Genomic DNA, 18,969 nt, shown 5'->3' on the forward strand with positions numbered 1-18,969 from the left:
TTAGTATACGTCGGACCCGCGTGTCGCCACTGTCAGTAATTGCAGACCGAGCGCCACCACACGGCAGGTCTAGAGAGACGTACTAGCACTCGCCCAGTTGTACAGCCGACTTTGCAAGGAACGGTTCACTGACAAATACGCTCTCATTTGCCGAGACGATAGTTAGCATACCCTTCAGCTACATTTGCTACGACTTAGCAAGGCGCCGTATTCAATTGATATTGACATTCTATTAATGTATCATCAAGAGCGATGTTCTACAAATGTGGATTAAAGTTAAGTATTCCAGAAGCTACGTACTTTTCTTTATAGCATTCATTACGTATCCTGTTTCAGACCTCACGCCAGCCTGCGTGAGTTTAAGCGCGTGCCTTTCGGCTTCCTCTCGTTGTGACTTGGCTGTCTTGCTAAGTTACAACAACTGGTACTACAAACCCGTCCGACAAACCCCGCAAAGCCTAGTTTACACGACGACGCTGCGCCACTCGTCACTTGGAACGCAAATGGTTTCATATATGACTGCAGACACAGCGACACCAGTGTACAGTTTGGACGTTTTCTGGGTGCCTGAGTCATGTCTGAAATCAAAGTTTTGGCAGCTGCACGAATTGTGGCGAAGTTAAAGCACGTTAGCGTGGTATCACTGCATAGGAAAAGAAATGAGAAACGTGTTTGGGTGCGTGACTCGATACCGAAAAGACGTCAGCTCGGTTGCTCAGCGACATTGCTGAAAGAAGTTGTGTTTATAGAAGAACCTAGAAGTTATTTTAATCATCTTAGAATGTCACCAAAACAGTTCACGTTTCATTTACGTGGAGTTAATAATGCACTAAGGAATAAAGATACTGTAATGTTGAAATTACGAACCACATTGCGCGCAGTACAGTCCAGAAATCTCCGCCTGATGTAAGATGCAGTTTTAGTTGGTGCTGACGCATTTCTATTAACACCAATAATTATTAACATTAACAGCAATAATTACTATTAAGAAAAGTTTAAACATACAACAAGACGTTAAAAATAATGGAATACCTCCTAATATCGTGTCGGATGTTCTCTAGTCCGCCGCAGTGCAGCAGCTCGACGTGGCGTAGACGCAGCAAGTGTTTGGAAGTCCGCTGCAAAAATATTAAGACATGCTGCCTCTATAGCCGCCCATAATTGCGAAATTGTTGCCAGTGTAGGACTTTGTGCACGAACTGACTTCTCGTTTATGACCCATACACATTCGATCGATGGCCAAATCATTCTCTCGAATTGACCTGACTGTTCTTCAAACCAATCGTTCAGAAGTGTCCCGGTGCGGTGGCGCAGTGTGTCTATAGAAATTCCATCGTTGTTTGAAAACATGAAGTCCAGGAATGGCTCCAAATGGTCTCCAAGTAGCCGAACATAACCGTCACCAATCAATGATCGGTTCCGTTGGACCAGAGCACTCAGTTCATTCCAGGTGAACACAGCCCACACAATTATGGAGTCTTCACCAGCTTGTACAGTGCCTTGTTGGCAGCTTGGGTCCATGGCTTTGTGTGATCTGTGCCACATTCGAGCCCTATCATCAGCTCTTATCAACTGAAATCGTGACTCATCTGACTGGGAAATGGGTTTAAGTCTTCTAAGGTCCCACCGACACTATCATGAGTCCAGGAGAGGAGCTGCAGGCGATTTCGTGCTGTTAGCAAAGGCACCCGCGAAGGTCGTCTGCTACCGTAGCCCACTAACGCCATATTTCGCCGCACTGTCCTAACTGATACGTTTGTCCTACGTCCCACATTGATTTCTGCGGTTATTTCTCGCAGTGTTGCTTGTCTGTTAACATTGACAACTCCACATGAACGCTGCTGCTGTCGTTCGTTAAGGCCGACGGCCACTGTGTTGTCCGTGGTGAGAGGTAACGCTTGAAATTTGGTATTCTCGGCGCTCTTGACACTGTGACTGTCAGAATACTGAGTTCAGTAAAGATTTTCGAAAAGGAATATCCCATGCGACTAGCTCCAACTACTATCCCGCGCTCAAAGCCTGTTAATTACCGTCGTGCCGACATAATCACGTCGGAAACCTTTTCACATGAATCACCTGAGTAGAAATGACAGTTCCGCCAGTCCACTGCCCTTTTATACCTTATGCTCGCGATGCTATCGCCCATCTGTGTACTTGCATATCGCCATTCCCTGACTTCTGTCAACTTAGTGTACTACAATTGGCAAATGGGAAGCACTGCTGCAAATTTTTAAATAAATGAATATCGAATAAAGAATTAAACTTCCCAGATTTGTGTAGCCTTTCCCCCTGTCAACAATTTTCTTAAAAAAATAATCGGTCAACTTGATTCAATGGATTTTAATTTTGTAGACGTGAGCAGTTCCACCGCCAGAGGCCGGCCGCTGTGGCCGAGCGGTTCTAGCCGCTTCAGTCCGGAACCGCGCTGCTGCTACGGTCGCAGGTTCGAATCCTGCCTCGGGCATGGATGTGTGTAATGTACTTAGGTTAGTTAGGTTTAAGTAGTTCTAAGTCTAGGGGACTGATGATCTAAGTCCCATTAGTGCTTATAGCCATTTCATTTCAACCACCGCCAGATGTTTTGCTTGCCTGTATTTTCCTTCATTTAGTTGTATAAATGCATCCAATTTAACATATTTTGCCCTGCTGCTCATATGTTGTCAACACATTTGTGTTCAGATCGGATATGACGGTCTCAAGCGCAGAAACATGTCGCTGTTTGTTTTTGTAATCAATGTTACTGAAATCTCACAAACACCCATGCGAAGCATAAATAACGAAAATGTGAAAATTATCCTCTTTTCCGCACTGCATATTTCTGTACGTCTACACTCTACCGACACACCTAGCTTCGAGACATATCAGTGTCGCCAAAGCTGGAACAAGCCAAAAGAGTTTAGTTTCAGCAACGAGTTGCGCAATTGCGCGGCGCGCATGTGCAATGGTCGACTGCGCAATTGGGTGCAGCCTAGTGTCGTGTAAACTAGGATTAAAATGGCTTTCTGAGTGAGGGCGTAAATCTAGGTGTGTTATTTTGCTTTCTGTATTTGTTCCCGTCGCCATGAAAATAAATGGGAGGTATTAGTTTCGGAATGAACCTCGTAAATTATTGTAACCAGTTTTGTACTCCGCAAGCCGTCTTACGGTAGGAGGTGGAGACTACTTCTGGTACCACTATCTTTTTCCTCCCTCCCCTATTCCACTCACGAATGGCGAGGGGTAGAAATGACTGCCGGTAAAGCTCCGTATGTGATCTAATTTCTCCAATTTTCGCGACACGTACGACGCAGGGAGTAATGTGTTGCTCGACTCATCTTGCAACGTAAGCTCTCGAAATTTGAAAACAGTATGCCTCTTAGTGACGCAGAACGCCCCCCTCCCTTGTAGCGACTGCTACTGGAAGTTGCTGAGCATCTCGGTAACAACTCGTCAGCACATGGAACCTTCGAGCGTCATCGTTGACCGTGCCGAGTTCAACGTGCTGCTGAACGCTCAGAAACGCTGCGACTTGCGCTTACGTACATTTCCCCCTTTGTAGACGTGCCAACCATGTTGTTCCGTCTGTCATATACCCAAGTAAACACTTCAGTATCAATGACCATGTAATAAGGAAATCGGAAGTGTAATGTCTAGTTAGAAAGGACATCAGTTCATGAAAGTTCCGTAACAAACAGTGTGAGAAATGTTCAAATGTATGTGAAATCTTATGGGACTTAACTGCTACGGTCATTAGTCCCTAAGCTTACACACCACTTAAGCTAAATTATCCTAAGGACAAACAAAGACACCCATCCCCGAGGGAGGACTCGAACCTCTGCCAGGACCAGCCGCACAGTCCATCACTGCAGCGCCTGAGACCGCTCGGCTAATCCAGCGCAGCTAACAGTGTGAGATAAATTTACAATAGTTCTACACATAAGACAAAAATTATTTCATTACACTCACATTATAGTAAAACCGTAATGTCATTTTTAGTTGATCACTGTGCCTATTCAGCAACAGAATCCTTACAACAGGCGAAAGAAATTCTTGAAACAAGAAACTGGAGAATTTCTTATTGCAAGTAGTGCGAGCTGTGTTGTAGATTCAGCCAATTGAACAAACTCACACCTCAGATAAAGCACACTTATATCTGCATAACATCGAATGTAATACAATAAACCTTTATTAAACCAATAAGAAGGTATCAGAAACTATCAGAAAACGTGTAGATTGGTAAAAAAAAAAATCTTTGAATCCAGTGACATGCGGCCAGCAACACATCAACTGTTACCAGGCAATTGTACGATTGTACTCATTACGCTACACCGAAGATGAATTGTACGCGACTTTCTTCGTGTCTTACTATTGCCTGAAAGCTTTATCGTAGTTTTTGATGGATTCTCAACGTGCTGTAGCCTGACACGACATATTTTCACAACACGCAACTTACAGTAATTCATTCAAATGGCTCTGAGCACTATGGGACTTAACTTCTAAGGTCATCAGTCCCCTAGAACTTAGAACTACTTAAACCTAACTAACCTAAGGACATCACACACATCCATGCCCGAGGCAGAATTCGAACCTGCGACCGTAGCGGTCGCGCGGTTCCAGACTGTAGCGCCTACAACCACTCGGCCACCCCGGCCGGCCGTAGGTGGTGTGCATCCGTCTCATTGGTCTCCGTTCAAACGCATGTTTAGAATATCTGACCTGCTAGATATTCCTCTGTGCGTTCGGAAAGACTCACGATGTGTTTTTTCCACACTATGACGTCAGAAACTCGGCACATTCAAACGTTATAATGCACGGTCCGTGTGCTGACGGCTTAATGCCCTCGTGCCGAGAAGAGGTACGATTTCAATTATGGCGAAAAGAAAGGAGAAGGAAATTAGTGCGGCACTTCTTCTCCTAATTCTCAAGATACCCAGAATACGCACCCCTGCACCTCACACTTGACAACACACGTTGCGAATCGAGGTCCACTTCGCGCATCAGCTCCAGCGCCACGGCGGCGGGCGGAGGAAGCGAGCGGAACTATTTTGGCGGCGGCGTGACCGTGGCGCTCCCGCTCCCCTCTGCCGCCCCCGGGCCATCCGGGCGCCACAGAGCACACACCGCAGACGCCCCCGCGTCGCGCCAGCCACAGACTCCCTTCCAGTCGCTGCTCGCCTCGCGCCACGCTCTCTCGCTCAGACTGCCCTCGTCGCGATAACCGCAGCGCACGCCGCCGGCAGAACCGCCAGAAGCAGAGCCATCTCTCGCGGCCGTGTGCACTAGGACAACAGTGACGCGGCATCCGGCAGAGGTAAGGTCAAGGGCCGCGTCTTATGACGCTTTCGCCAGACAGTGATTGCCATTCATTCCTTCTACTCTTCCGGGCAGATTCTTCATCGTGCATATTCCATATCGAGAAGCAATGAGTGCGCCTCTAAGGACGACATTATGACCTGAATCTATGAATTGAAACTTATTTGTATTGTATTGTAGTGTATGTTAACCGGGGACCTAGAAACGACGGAGAGGCTCCGTCCCCGCCGCAGCCGCAGCCCCGTACGTGGAGAACTTGTTTGCGCAGCAATCGCCGACATAGTGTAACTGAGGCGGAATAAGGGGAACCAGCCTGCATTTGCCGAGGCAGATGGAAAACCGCCTAAAAACCATCCACAGACTGGTCGGTTCACCGGACCTCGACACAAATCTGCCGGGCGCATTCGTGCCGGGGGACGTGCGTTAGACAGCATGGCCAACCGGGAAGGCGAAACTTATTTACTGATTTACTGGAACCGTTCAGTTTGTTTCTACACCGCGTTTCGGAGGTTTAAACCACGGCCATCACATGGATTTACGTTACTTACGGTAAAAAGATGTAGCCTATATGTAGGTAAAAAGATGTATATGTAGGTAACAAGACGTATATGTACTGGGTGTTTCACAATTATTCATGTTGCACACTTCTAGAGGATGTAGAGGCGACTTACTAGGGAACCTCCTCCTCCCCCCCCCCCCCCCCCCTCAGGTTTCAAGGTAAGATGACCCAGTGGACAGCCCGTCAAAACGTAAACACAGATCAATCATGAAAACAGGAAGAAGGTGCACTAAACTCTGAAGAAAGAAGCAAAATCAGAACACTGAACGGACCGTGCTCAAAATGTGCAACATCCAGCAGAGTTGTCTAGCGGCGGCGTTATGGTTCTGTGGTTACAGTGTTGCACTGCGGATGGGGAGATCCGCATTCCAATTTCCCTCGTACCCTATTTACTTATTTTCTTCTTCACGAAAATATGAAATGTCCGACCGGTCATCGATTTGTCTACTGTATTCAAATTTGTGTCTGTGTTGTGATTTAACGTGCGTTTGCAGCAGCGATGTGGAAAGAAGAAACCTCCACACGTACGTACTTCCTATTTGTTCTACACAACTACCACATGTTATGACTCTTGCGTTCCGTTTTGGAAGTTTTGACTCTTCAATTCCTTTATTGTAACATAGTTCACACACGTTTTCATTTCTGTGAGAGATCTATGCGACATCTCGCCTGCTCTCACTATTCATCATATTTACTTTTGACGGTAATATATTCTTACCACATGACTTATATTCTACAACCAATGTAGGGGGTGACTACAGAGAAAAATGTTTTCGTAAGGAGATTGCAAATAAAATGGATACACAAGAACTTTCAGTCAAATCAGTACATTCGTTTTATTTATATTATTGTATCTACATTTGTTAGGAGTTGGGTTGGGTTGTTTTGCGGAAAGAGACCAGACAGCGAGGTCATCGGTCTCATCGGATTAGGGAAGGACGGGGAAGAAAGTCGGCCGTGCCCTTTGAAAGGAACCATCCCGGAATTTGCCTGGAGCGATTTAGGGAAATCACGGAAAACTTAAATGAGAATGGCCGGACGCGGAATTGAACCGTCGTCCTCCCGAACGCGAGTCCAGTGTTTAACCACTGCGCCACCTCGCTCGGTATTTGTTAGGAGTATAATGTGTAACCTATGGAACACTGCAAGAACCAGGGAACTACTCGTAGCAGAAACAAGGAAAACAGTAGGTATTGCGACACACGGACTTTTAATGAACGCCGAATTTGGCCTATTGTTGTTTTTCCATATGTCTATTGCAAAACAAACTTGATTTACATTCAAAAAAAAAAATGGTTCAAATGGCTCTGAGCACTATGCGACTTAACCTCTGAGGTCACCAGTCGCCTAGAACTTAGAACTAATTAATCCTAACTAACCTAAAGACATCACACACATCCATGCCCGAGGCAGGATAGGAACCTGCGATCGTAGCGGTCGTGCGGTTCCAGACTGAAGCGCCTAGAACCGCTCGGCCACCAACGGCCGGCTTTACATTCATAAACGGCTCTCCGTCGTCACACAGTTTCATGGCGTACCAAACAAACCTATTGTTAGAATTACGTGCGAATGAAAAAAAAGCACCAATAGTGAGATTCGATGCGTACAGCTTGCCCCTATGAAACTATACGCTTATTCGCTCGGCTGCGGACTCATTAAATATTGGCGACCACACGAAGAATACAAGCACGCGTACAATTTTCAAATACGATTTTCTCGAAAACGGTTGAGAATTGCGTGTTCCTGTTTACGTATGTTGAAGTCCTAGTCGTGACCAACAAACACTGACAGTATGAATCAAATCGGCGAGGGGAAGTTCGTACGATCCCCTTGTTAGTCTTAGTTTCTCCAGTTCTAACGAGGGAAACTCCCCATCCCACCCACTCAGTTTCAGTGGTAAGATAGCCCAGCGGATAGCCCGTCAAAAAGTGGACACTGATCAAGCATGAAAACAAGGTGTACCGAACTGTTGAGAAAGAAGCAAAATAGAAACAGTGAACGGTCCAACCTACAGATTTGCAACATGGAAAGAAAAGCAAAAACCACGGCTTTATGGTTGTGCGGTCACGGTGTTGGACTGCCAAGCAGAAGATCCGTGTTAAAATCTCCCTGGAGGCCCCTTTTTCACAAATTTAGGAACTATCTGCCCGGTCACTGACGTGTCTGTTCTTCTTCTGTAGTCTTAGCAATTGTCGTACTATACGCTGGTTTAGAATATGAGGCGTGTGGTAAAAATATATTATCATCGCACGTAAATTTGATGAATAGTGAGAGCAGGCGAGATGCCACATAGACTTCTCACATAAATGTAAACAGCAAATGAACGGGTGTGATATACGTTACAACAAAGGAATTCAAGAGTCAAAACTTCCAAAACGGAACGCAAGAGTGATAACAAGTGTTACTTGTGTGAACAAAAAGGAGGTACGTGCGTGTGCAGGTCCCTTCGTTGCACATAGCTGTTGCAGACGAACTGTACACCACGATAAAGACACAAATCTGAATACAGCGAATAGACACGTCAATGACCGAATGGATAGTTCACAATTTTGTGAAAAATATACCGTCACTAGACAAGCACGAACCATGGCTGTTAAAACTAGCTCAATATTGATCTTCAGTTTGGACCATTCATTGTTTATATTTTGCTTCGTTTTTCGCAGTTCAGCCACCACCTTCCTGTTTTCACGCTTGATCTGTGTTTAGTTTTTGATGGCCTATGCTCGGGGTCACCTTACCACAAAATCTGAGCGGGGTTGCGATGGGGAGTTTCCCTTGTAAGTAGCATACAGGGCAACAAGTTTCCTTTAGCAAACTCGATCACCTGCCAGTTTTTCAGCTTCCTCCCAGTTCATTCATGTCCACGCACTGCAGGTCCTCTGAAAAAGTTCGTTCCCAAGTGTTACAAATTCTTCCTCTACTTCTGTGTCCATTAGTTGGTTTCCACAATAGTACTGATTTGGGGAGTCTTCCATCGTTGTTGTGTAAAACATGCCCTGCAAGCTTCAGTCTTCTTTGAAAACGATTTTGTGCATATCACTTCTTAGCACAATTCATCTCTTGAAGTGTGGTCGCGGTAACTGATCTTTAGAATTCGTCTTAATCATCGTCGATGAAAAACATTGAGCTCGTGTGCTGATTTTACTGACTTTTCCGGGTTCCATATGCGTATATTGCCATCAGTAGCATGATACAGGAGTACAGCCGAAGTTTTGTTGACGCAGTTATAGAGTACAACTACCATACGAATCGCAGCCGTTGGAAGACTGCAGAAGCTGTCCCAGTTATGTTGCTGATATCTGCATTACGTCGCTGTTATTGCAGATAACGCTGCCAAGATATGGAACTGGTCAACATCCTTTAGTACCTTGTGTTGCACTACAATTTTGAGTATATAAAGTTCAGTTCCAGTTTTTATGTTTATTGCTCAAGTCAAATGTTTATCCGTCCATAGTCCAAGCCTGTGCTTTGTCTCTTACTCACAGTATAGCCTAACCTAAAATGTTCCCATTAAAACCTGATGCACATCCATAAATAGCTTTTTTTTTATTCTTGAGTCCACAAGTGCATTAATTTTTTTTGTACGAAGGTATTTCCTCGTAACATACTTCAAACGGTGTCATTGTCGATTAGTTAGTTCCACCTCTTGGATATTATCAATCACATTACACAACAGCCGTTGGAAACAATTTGCCAGATGTCGTAAGCGGAATACATCAACATGTAACAGCATCACCCGTTGAATGGCTTAGTATCTTACAACAGCAGATACCAGGTACTGCACCGCGTCTTGTCACTGTTCCAGTACGCAAAGTACAATACATTAAAAAACTCAGCGTATGTCTTGAAATAAAAATGCACATGACGTTGACGAGGTATTAAAATAAAATGGCTCAATGAGGGCGACAATGCTTAACTGCCAATGAAATGAGGTGTCTGTGTCAAATAAAACAGTTTGTTGCCGGATAATATCTTCGTACAAGTCATCTTCGTTTCTTTTTCTTTCACCAAACAAGATGGTGAACCAGTAAGACGCTGGCCTCGTGTACCTTTCAGAGCAATTCGCATTTAGATTTTTCGTGGTTTCCCTAAACGCTTGAGGTACATATCCAAGATTCCGCGGTCCGAGCCTGTGCTATGTTTCTTACGATTTCGTTGCCGGCGTGGCGTTAAACTCCTCGGTCAGCGTTAGCGTTGTGAAAGGTTACAATTACCGTTCACTTGCTCTGAATAAATTTTTCCGTGTTTCCCTTCTTTGTCACACAGCAACCGAGATGGTGTAGTTGCCAAGATGCTGGACCCGAAGTCTTGCTATTTAGGTTTAGGCTGTCCTTGATTTCCCTGACGCACTTACTGTGTATCTGTGGATGGTTCCGTGATCGGTTTACTGCTCCATCCTTATCCATTCGAGTTGGTGCTCAATCTCTTAACGCAGCTGTCGCCACAGAAATTTCTGTTCAGCTTTTCATGTTATTTAGACAATGGTTAAAGGTGGAATAGGCTCAGATCGGAGAAACTAATTTAAATGGAAATTAAACACCAATAACGCTAAGAAAAGTTCAGTATTTTCAGAAGTTAAGGAATGAACTAAAATTTGGGTAACGTATCTCTTGACCCTTCAGCGTTAGCCTAAATGAATGTTGTAAACATTTAGAAAGCACGCTTATATCGTCGTGCACGTCGGAATAAGCTTTCTTGCTCTCCTTCACCCTACTATTTGCAGCAAAAGCTGGCTGCTCATTTCTTCCGAAATGAGCAAATTACTTCTCCCTTGGCAGCGCAGTCTGCATATCGAAGAATTAATTTCTATGTTTTTGTTTAATAGATACTTGATCCCTGCCTTACAGCCGAAGTGGCCGTGCGGTTAAAGGCGCTGCAGTCTGGAACCGCAAGACCGCTACGGTCGCAGGTTCGAATCCTGCCTCGGGCATGGGTGTTTGTGATGTCCTTAGGTTAGTTAGGTTTAACTAGTTCTAAGTTCTAGGGGACTAATGACCTCAGCAGTTGAGTCCCATAGTGCTCAGAGCCATTTGAACCATTTGAACCTGCCTTACAACGTAAGATTTAATGCCAGACAGCTGTAGCGTCATACTGCTCTGTAAAAATGCTCGGCCGCATAACCTTAGTGCAGTTTATCAAAGACAGCAAAAGTGGGGCAACTGAAAATTGGGTTGCTTGATAAATCTGTCGAAGGAGTAGGCACAAACACAAACCATGAACAATATTTCCGCTATGAGGTAGGTACCTACCAGAATTCGAACCGCATCTCTAGCAAAGTTATGCGAAATCTACCACTTCCGAAATTCAGCATGCGTATGTGCGAAACAACCCACTACGTCCTTCAATTACGCACAAGCACGCCTCTCTGGACTACGAATGTTCAGCTGCTCTCGCGTTGTTTGGCTCTCGCCGCCCGTAACATCGTTATCTAAAGAATGTAGTTTGCTTTACTTGCTTGTATTTTCCCTGTCCGTTCAGAGCTGTAGCCTGATACAGCGGCAAGTGGCGACAATTAACGATGCGTATAACTGTATTTCTGAATGAATCCACTACTTGCGTGACTTGGAGTTGGCTGCGTGCAATGGTATGGAAGTCTGATGACGCTAACGAAATGTGTGCTTAGGTGCTAGAAGACTCTTTACAGATTATGGGAAGAAATAATCGGGAAATGATAATAGAAATTTTACTTTCCCAGTATACAATGTGTTCACGAGGAACGGTCTGTTTTCAGGAATATGACAGGAGCAAACATATACAGTAAATAACCAGTGACAAAATTCAAGTCGTGTCACATTGTCGCGAATGTGAAGATTGTGGACACTGTATGTGAAATGGGTACAAGTTTTCCGCATGTAGTGTTCGCGCTGGAAGTTCAAATGTTCAGATGGCTCTAAGCACTATGGGACTTAACATCTGAGGTCATCAGTCCCCTCGGCTTAGAACCACTTAAACCTAACTAACCTAAGGACATCACACACATCCATGCCCGAGGCAGGATTCGAACTTGCGACCGTAGCAGCAGCGCGGTTCCGGACTGAAGCGCCTAGAACCGCTCGGCCACAACGGCGCTGGATGTGGCCTTGCGGTGTTGGTAGGACTACGCTGCACCATTTCAACAAGGTGCTACTGTTCCTGCATAGATTGTTGAACTATAAGCTCAGAAGAAAAATTGGAACTTGAAAGAATACTTGTTTCACGCAATGCGCTGAAAACTCCGGCAATTCGCTTGGGAATTCGAGATGTCGGAAAGCGCCGACGGTATTGTTCAACTGCAGCAGAAGCACTGCCGTCGCAGGAGCCGTAAACCTACATCCTATCTGCATACTCTTTATTAGTCTAGATGTGTAGCAAAACGTCAAAGAAGCTGTATCGGAAAGACACATACGTACGCGCCACTAGCTAAAAACAAATGTACATTAAATGTGTTCTATCTCGGAAATTATTCGAAATAGGACAAAGGTACATATGAAGTTTTTTGCTTCAAATGAGTGTTCCTGTCATATCACTGAATAATTATCATTCCTCTGGTACATCCTGTATATGTAGATGATGATATTCTCTTTAGCTTCTTACCTACAGTTTAAGTGTAACAGTACAGATTGCATCAAAACTGTCTGTTGGCTGGTCGTAACAGCTAGTGATAGCTAGTGACGTTCGTGCTTGATAGAGGTGGCTTGGATCCGAAATCACCCAAAATGTGCCCTTTCTTCTATCTTTCATTGTCTTATTTCTTGATTATAATTAATTTGGATTACGTAACCCAGTCAAAAATTAGAAATTCTTTGTGAAATTAAGAACGAAAGAAAAATACCGGCCCGAAAGCAATTCTGTATGCTCCTTTAAAGATTTCAGAAAAATCGCTACATTATTTGACACAAAGTCTGCAAAGAAGTGAATTTAACATCTACTACAGCTGTATTAAATTTCATAATTGTTCCTAAATTCACTGTTGTTATAAGTAAAAGTAACGTAAATGTATTGTCACGTGACTGATAGAATCTTCAGTTCCCTGAAAAAGTCTCCTGTAAGATGTTTGGATGTCAATTTTGCATGAACTTTGCACTGATAGCTTCTACGTCTATACTCTACAAACCACTGTGAAGTAGATTAAAAAGGTTTTTGGGATAATTGCATTGACGAAGAAGATTATGTTGCAGGACAGCACTGATTAAAAGTGTGTGCTCAGAATTCTGTCTTCAAGTCAATAGAGGTTTCAAAGCAGGCAGAACAGAGATTTTTGACTAATGTAGCCACAGGAAAGTGCCATCTCTATAAATTATCCATCTGGAAGCCTAGGAATGTTAAACACGGAGTTTAATTTAGTGTATGCCCATTGATCTCTACATTTGGCACCAGTAGGTCATTTTCATTCGTTTGGAGTTGCATAACATGAGTTTCTATAAGACTGATAGTTACATTGTTTGCTGCAAATCAGTTATACGCCTGTTGTACTATTCTCCAGGATTTGTATGGTGTAGATGTGTTTGGCCCCATACCAGCGTAAATGCTTCATCAGCAGTTGTCATCGTTTTGTAATAGCCCTCCAAAGATAATTCATGTAAGTCAAGAACAGAAGAGAGACAAATTCTGAACCTTGAGATACACCGCATTTAGTATTTCCCGACTTTGAATTTGGTTTTGATCGTATGGAATCATTTTAATGTAACCCTATGCTTTCAATCAGCAAGTGCTGCTCTTCTGTGAAGCCCGCTTGTGTAAATAAGAACGTGTATTTCTCCATACTGGATGTACGCAGTACAAAGCAAAACTTTACAAACACATCCTCGTGAACGTTGGTTCTAGATTACTCAGGCCCTACAACAAATAAATACACAATTGTCCGAATTTCAAACGTAAAAGTTACAGCATGTTTTCCCACAAGAAGGGTAGCAGAAGTGATCCGCAAAACCATCGTTAAATATCTTCGACATCCATCTATTGTGGAATATTAGCGTATTCTGATTTCAGATGTAATAAGGTATCTCAAATGCGGTTATCTCCTAGATGTCAAAAAGCATCGATTCCGAAAACATCTCACATGAGATACTGAAAGTCATCGGTCAAGGCAGTTATGTAGATGCAGTGTTTCTTGACTACCGAAAAGTATGTGACACAGTACCACACCTATGCTTATTATCAAAAGTACGATCGTATGAGCAAGAGAGGTAGCTCAGTGGTTAGTTCCATGGATTCGCATTCGATTTCCCTTTCGACGTGCAGCAGCAAAGTATGATGGAGTCTCTGTTTTATATTAACGACCTTGCAGCCAATATTAATGGCAACCTCAGACTTTTCGCTAATATGGTGGTTATCTTTAATGAAGTATTATTGTAGAAATGCTGCACAAATATTCCGTTACATCTTAATAACTATGCACTTCACAAAACGGAGAAACGTAGTAATCTATGACTACAGTCCAGTGATGGAATCCGTCAACTCACACAAATAAAAATTTGTAACGAAATGAAATATATAAATTGTACAGGCTTGGTCGTAGGTAAAGCAAGCGGTAGTAGGTTGTAGGGCAATGCAGTTAGTCTACAAAGGACCTGCGACCCGTCATAGAATGTTGCTCAGGTATAGCCACCCATAACAAAAAGGACGAACGGAGAATACTGATTGTATACAAGAAGGTCAGCACGAATGGTCACAGATTTTTGACCGTAGTGAGGAATCTATGAAGGGTGTTCAGTAAGTAATTTAACACTTTTTGTCGGTTAATTTCGGTTGAAAAAATGTGGGAGATCGTGAAATATTCCCGCTACAATCCCCTAAACCTTTATGAAGTTACGATAATGGCGGCGCTATGTTTAGCCTTCAGAATGGTATCTGTAACGGAGGTGAGCTCCAAGTAGAGAGCTGTCACTGAGTTTCTTTTGTGGGAAAACCAGCGCATCACAGATATTCATAAGAGCTTGCAGAATGTCTACGGAGATCTGTTAATGAACAAAAGCACGGTGGGCCGTTGGGCGAGGCATCTGTCATCATCGCAACAAGGTCGTGCAGACCTGTTCGATCTACCCATTTAGTAAGTCTATGGATTTACCACGTGCCAGCCGGCCGCGTACAGCTGTGACTCCTGCAATGTTGGAACGAGCGGACGCTCTCTTTCGAGGCGATCGATGGATCACAATCAAAAACTTCGCTGATCAACTGGACGTCTCTGTTGCTAGTGCTGACACAATCGCCAACCAGTTGGGGTACTCAGAGCCTAACAGAAGACCGTAAACAGCAACGAAGGACCATCTGTGCGGAAATACTGGCGCGTTAAGAGGCTGATAGCGACAATTTTTTTGTCGACAGTCATCACAGGCGATGATAAGTGGGTTCGTCGCCTCGAACCGGAAACGAAACCGCAAGCCATGGAGTGGTGCCACACCTCCTCCGAAGAAAAATTTCCGTTCAGCCCCATGAGACGGTGAAGCCATGGCGACGGTCTCCTGGGGCTCTGAAGGGGTTATTCTGTTTGACGTTTTCCGCAAAGAAACGACTTCAGCATGTTCGTCGCCACAAAAACGCAAAGGAACTTCGCCTTCTCCATGTTTGCGAAAGGCCTCACAAAGGTCTGCGCTCCCGAGAGGAGTTCAAAAAACTTCGTTGGACTGTTCTTCCTCACCCTACAGCCCGGATTTCGCACTTTCCGACTTCCACCTGTTCGACCCAAACAAGGACAGACTCCTTGGGAAGCATTACGTGGATGATGGGGAGGTTATTGATGCAGCAAGACGTTGATTCCGACAACGACCATTAGAGTGGGTCCATCTGGGCCTGCAGGCCCTCTTAGTAAGGTGGCGTAAGCCGTCGCACTGGAGGAAGATTACGATGAAAAATAAGGTTTTGTAGCCGAAAGAGTGGGTAAATTGGCTGTATTGGAGTCCTGATAAAACTAACGTGCTTTCAAAAAAAAAAAAAAAAAAGTTGCATTACTTACTGAACGACCTCGTAGGAATGTACTACAGCCACCTACGTATCACTCCCGAAGGGATCGGGAAGAGGAAATTAGATTAGTTATAGAGCGCACAGAGGTGTTCAAGCTATCATTCAAATGGCTCTGAGCACTATGGGACTTAACATCTATGGTCATCAGTCCCCTAGAACTTAGAACTACTTAAACCTAACTAACCTAAGGACAGCACACAACACCCAGCCATCACGAGGCAGAGAAAATCCCTGACCCCGCCGGGAATCGAACCCGGGAACCCGGGCGCGGGAAGCGCGAACGTCAAGCTATCATTCTTCCCATGCATCATACGCTAATGATATGGGAAGAAGCCCTAAGTGGTAAAATGGTAGGTATGCTAAGCGCCCCACTGTGGTTTGCAGTTGTAGATTTACCGCGTTCATATCCATCAGACAACACCTTATGACGGTTGTGATAAGGACGGCTAAGCGTTTCCATTCCAAATGTATTACCTGGAACAGTCGTAAACCATGTAATCCGCAGATGAATAGGTAAGAAAGGAGTAATAATAAACCTGTGATTAACCGAAAATTTCTAGTTGTCACACGTGCCTCGAGAAACTGTGACTACGCCGTTGCAGGTAATTGACGTGATATCAAGTCTTCAGGTTCTGTAGTCCATTTCGCGGAATTATTTGTTATTGATTTAGATCTAGTAAATTTTTCTCAGATCTCCGTGGGGTGCCCACAAAAGTGTCGGTGGGACAGAACTTCGGTAACGCGGCTCTAGGCTGTTTCTGTGTTTGACTTTTGTTTTGCCTTTGCCATAACAAAATCAATGAAATAGCAAATCGCTATCGGTGATACCAAGTTTTATTTGTTACTCTCTTAAAACCAAAGTACCATGAAACAAGCGTACATACGGCTTGTGGCGAGAAACGGCGGCCGGCCGAGGTGGCCGAGCGGTTCTAGGCGCTACAGTCTGGAACCGCGCAACCGCTACGGTCGCAGGTTAGAATCATTCCTCGGCAATGTATGTGTGTGATGTCCGTAGGTGAGTTAGGTTTAAGTAGTTCTGAGTTCTAGGGGAGTGATGACCTCAGAAGTTAAGCCCTTTGAACCATTTGAGAAACGGCGTCACCAATTATATCTGATTACGCTCTGCATGCAGTGACTTAAACAACACCTTCAGTCACAAATTTTCGTGTTTTATTAAGTACACGATGCATTTCGGAATACAGTTACGTTTGAAGCTGCAAAATATGGATAAAATTAAATTAAAGCCTTAGCTGGTCTCTCACCGGCGTAACCTCCCTCTTGGCATATGCCAGTCGTTTTCTGTCTGTCCAACAACAAACGAGTATATCCGTCAAACTCTAAAGACTCCATGCTTTCTTCATCCCAATCCATTTTCGTTTTCTTTCCTCCATCCCATAAGCTAGCCTTACCCCGCTATGTCTCGGTGTTCTCACTGTCGGTCAGCTTCTTCTTCAGATTTTATTCCTTATGTTTCTGTTAGATGTCGTTTCTCAAATTCGACGAAAACATAATGAGGAAATTGTTAAAAAGTTTAATTAGACTGGCATTTCTGAAATACAATGTATTTATTACTATATCTAATATTATTATTACCAGATTATTATTATGAAATTGATTATTATTTACTGCTCATGTTATTATGCGTACTGTAATGATTGCTATACTATTTGTAAGCATTATACTTCTAGCTGCCAGTATGATACCATTATGTGAGACTATGTGAACTTTCGTTATACCGTGTGGATTTCCAGTTCTTATAGTAGTGTGCTCTTTACGGAATCTCGGTGAAAGTTACCAATCCGACTTAGATGTGACTGCTGTGCGTATCAACTTTATGCCTAGGTTTTATATATGAATTTCTAATACAGAATATTTAAACAATCTTTTAACTGTAGGTTAACCAGACCAACGTTTACATACGTACCTGTGTAGGATTCTTGCGTCATGACTGGACTAATCACGGAATATGAAGTGTACCTATTTACTGCTACGAATACAGAAAAACACAAGGTTTCTTTAACACAGTACTCTGAATGCGATAGTATGTTTGGTCTAACAACTGTAACGCAGAGACATACAGGATAAACATAGGCTGTGGCTGAAGGCAGTCTGAATCTGTGCAAAATGAATAAGCACTCACTGTTCCTTAAATGCACTAAGAATGATGTGGATTACCAGCAACGTATCTGTAATCTGCAGTGCATACCTACCTTAATTATAATCATCTGCAACAAGATGAGCTGGGAGCAATTACATTGCTTTTGATATTACAAATAAATCTCGCGCGTAAGACAAGCGCCTTTAAACCATTTATTAATAATCGGATCACGCAAGCTGCAGTGCGTGTCCAAATAATAGTATTTAAAAACTTTTAAACCGGTAAATGGGATGTGAAGGTCAGTGAGAGATAATTGGAAAACTATTGCTATTTAGTTGTGTATTAACCATGAGCGACTAACACAAACAGAATCCATATTAATGATAACGTTATCAGTTACTGTAATTTGGATATAAAACAGAAAGCTTACGAAGTGAACACCTGAAAAATTCCTCTTACATTCAGTGCTTTCAAAAGGAAGAGGCAAAGAGGCTTTCCTGAGTTCATGCATGTACTGTAATGAGGTGCTCAAACCGACAGTGTCCTTATAGTCAAAACACAAGATACAATATTAAAAACAAAACAAAAACTGAAAACAACCCATAAACAGGCGAAAGCGTTTGATGCAATACTAAGGCACGCGAACGCATAGCCAGATATTACCACACTGCATATGTTCCAAACCGCGGCAACTGCATTCCGAAGTCAATGCTCCACAGCAACACGGCTAAGACATGTCCAGTTCTACCAACGCTCGATAAAATAATGCTAACCAGGGCGGACTGACTACGCTGCAATATAAACGTCAGTATCCAAAGTGTCTCCTCTGTACAAGTTATCCGAAAGTACACCGTCTCTGGCAAATATTACAAACAAATCCACCACCTCTCATGTTACAGAAACCTTACACATCTACTGCTTATGTACTTCACGTATTGTATAGGGGGGGGGGGGTCAAAAATTTTCTGTTTGAGGACGATGCTGCAGCGTACAGGTAACCCATCGCGACGCCGATGGGTGTATGTAAGCACCGACATGTAGGTAAGGGATTAGTGTTGCCTTCGAAACCTTTTTATCGCCC

The 18,969-nt window shown here is 43.7% G+C and overlaps 1 protein-coding gene across 1 annotated transcript in view; it reads left to right on the forward strand.

Annotated features, from left to right (window-relative positions):
- The first annotated feature begins 5,171 nt into the window (after positions 1-5,171).
- LOC124770361 overlaps positions 5,172-18,969 on the forward strand; it is a 124,706-nt gene continuing 110,908 nt past the window's right edge. The window contains exon 1 of the mRNA XM_047249194.1: positions 5,172-5,290. The gene's annotated coding sequence lies outside the window, so the exon portion shown is untranslated. The remainder of the gene's footprint in view (positions 5,291-18,969) is intronic.

Source organism: Schistocerca piceifrons, unplaced genomic scaffold (genome assembly GCF_021461385.2).
Source record: "Schistocerca piceifrons isolate TAMUIC-IGC-003096 unplaced genomic scaffold, iqSchPice1.1 HiC_scaffold_798, whole genome shotgun sequence".
NCBI classification, from domain to species: domain Eukaryota; kingdom Metazoa; phylum Arthropoda; class Insecta; order Orthoptera; family Acrididae; genus Schistocerca; species Schistocerca piceifrons.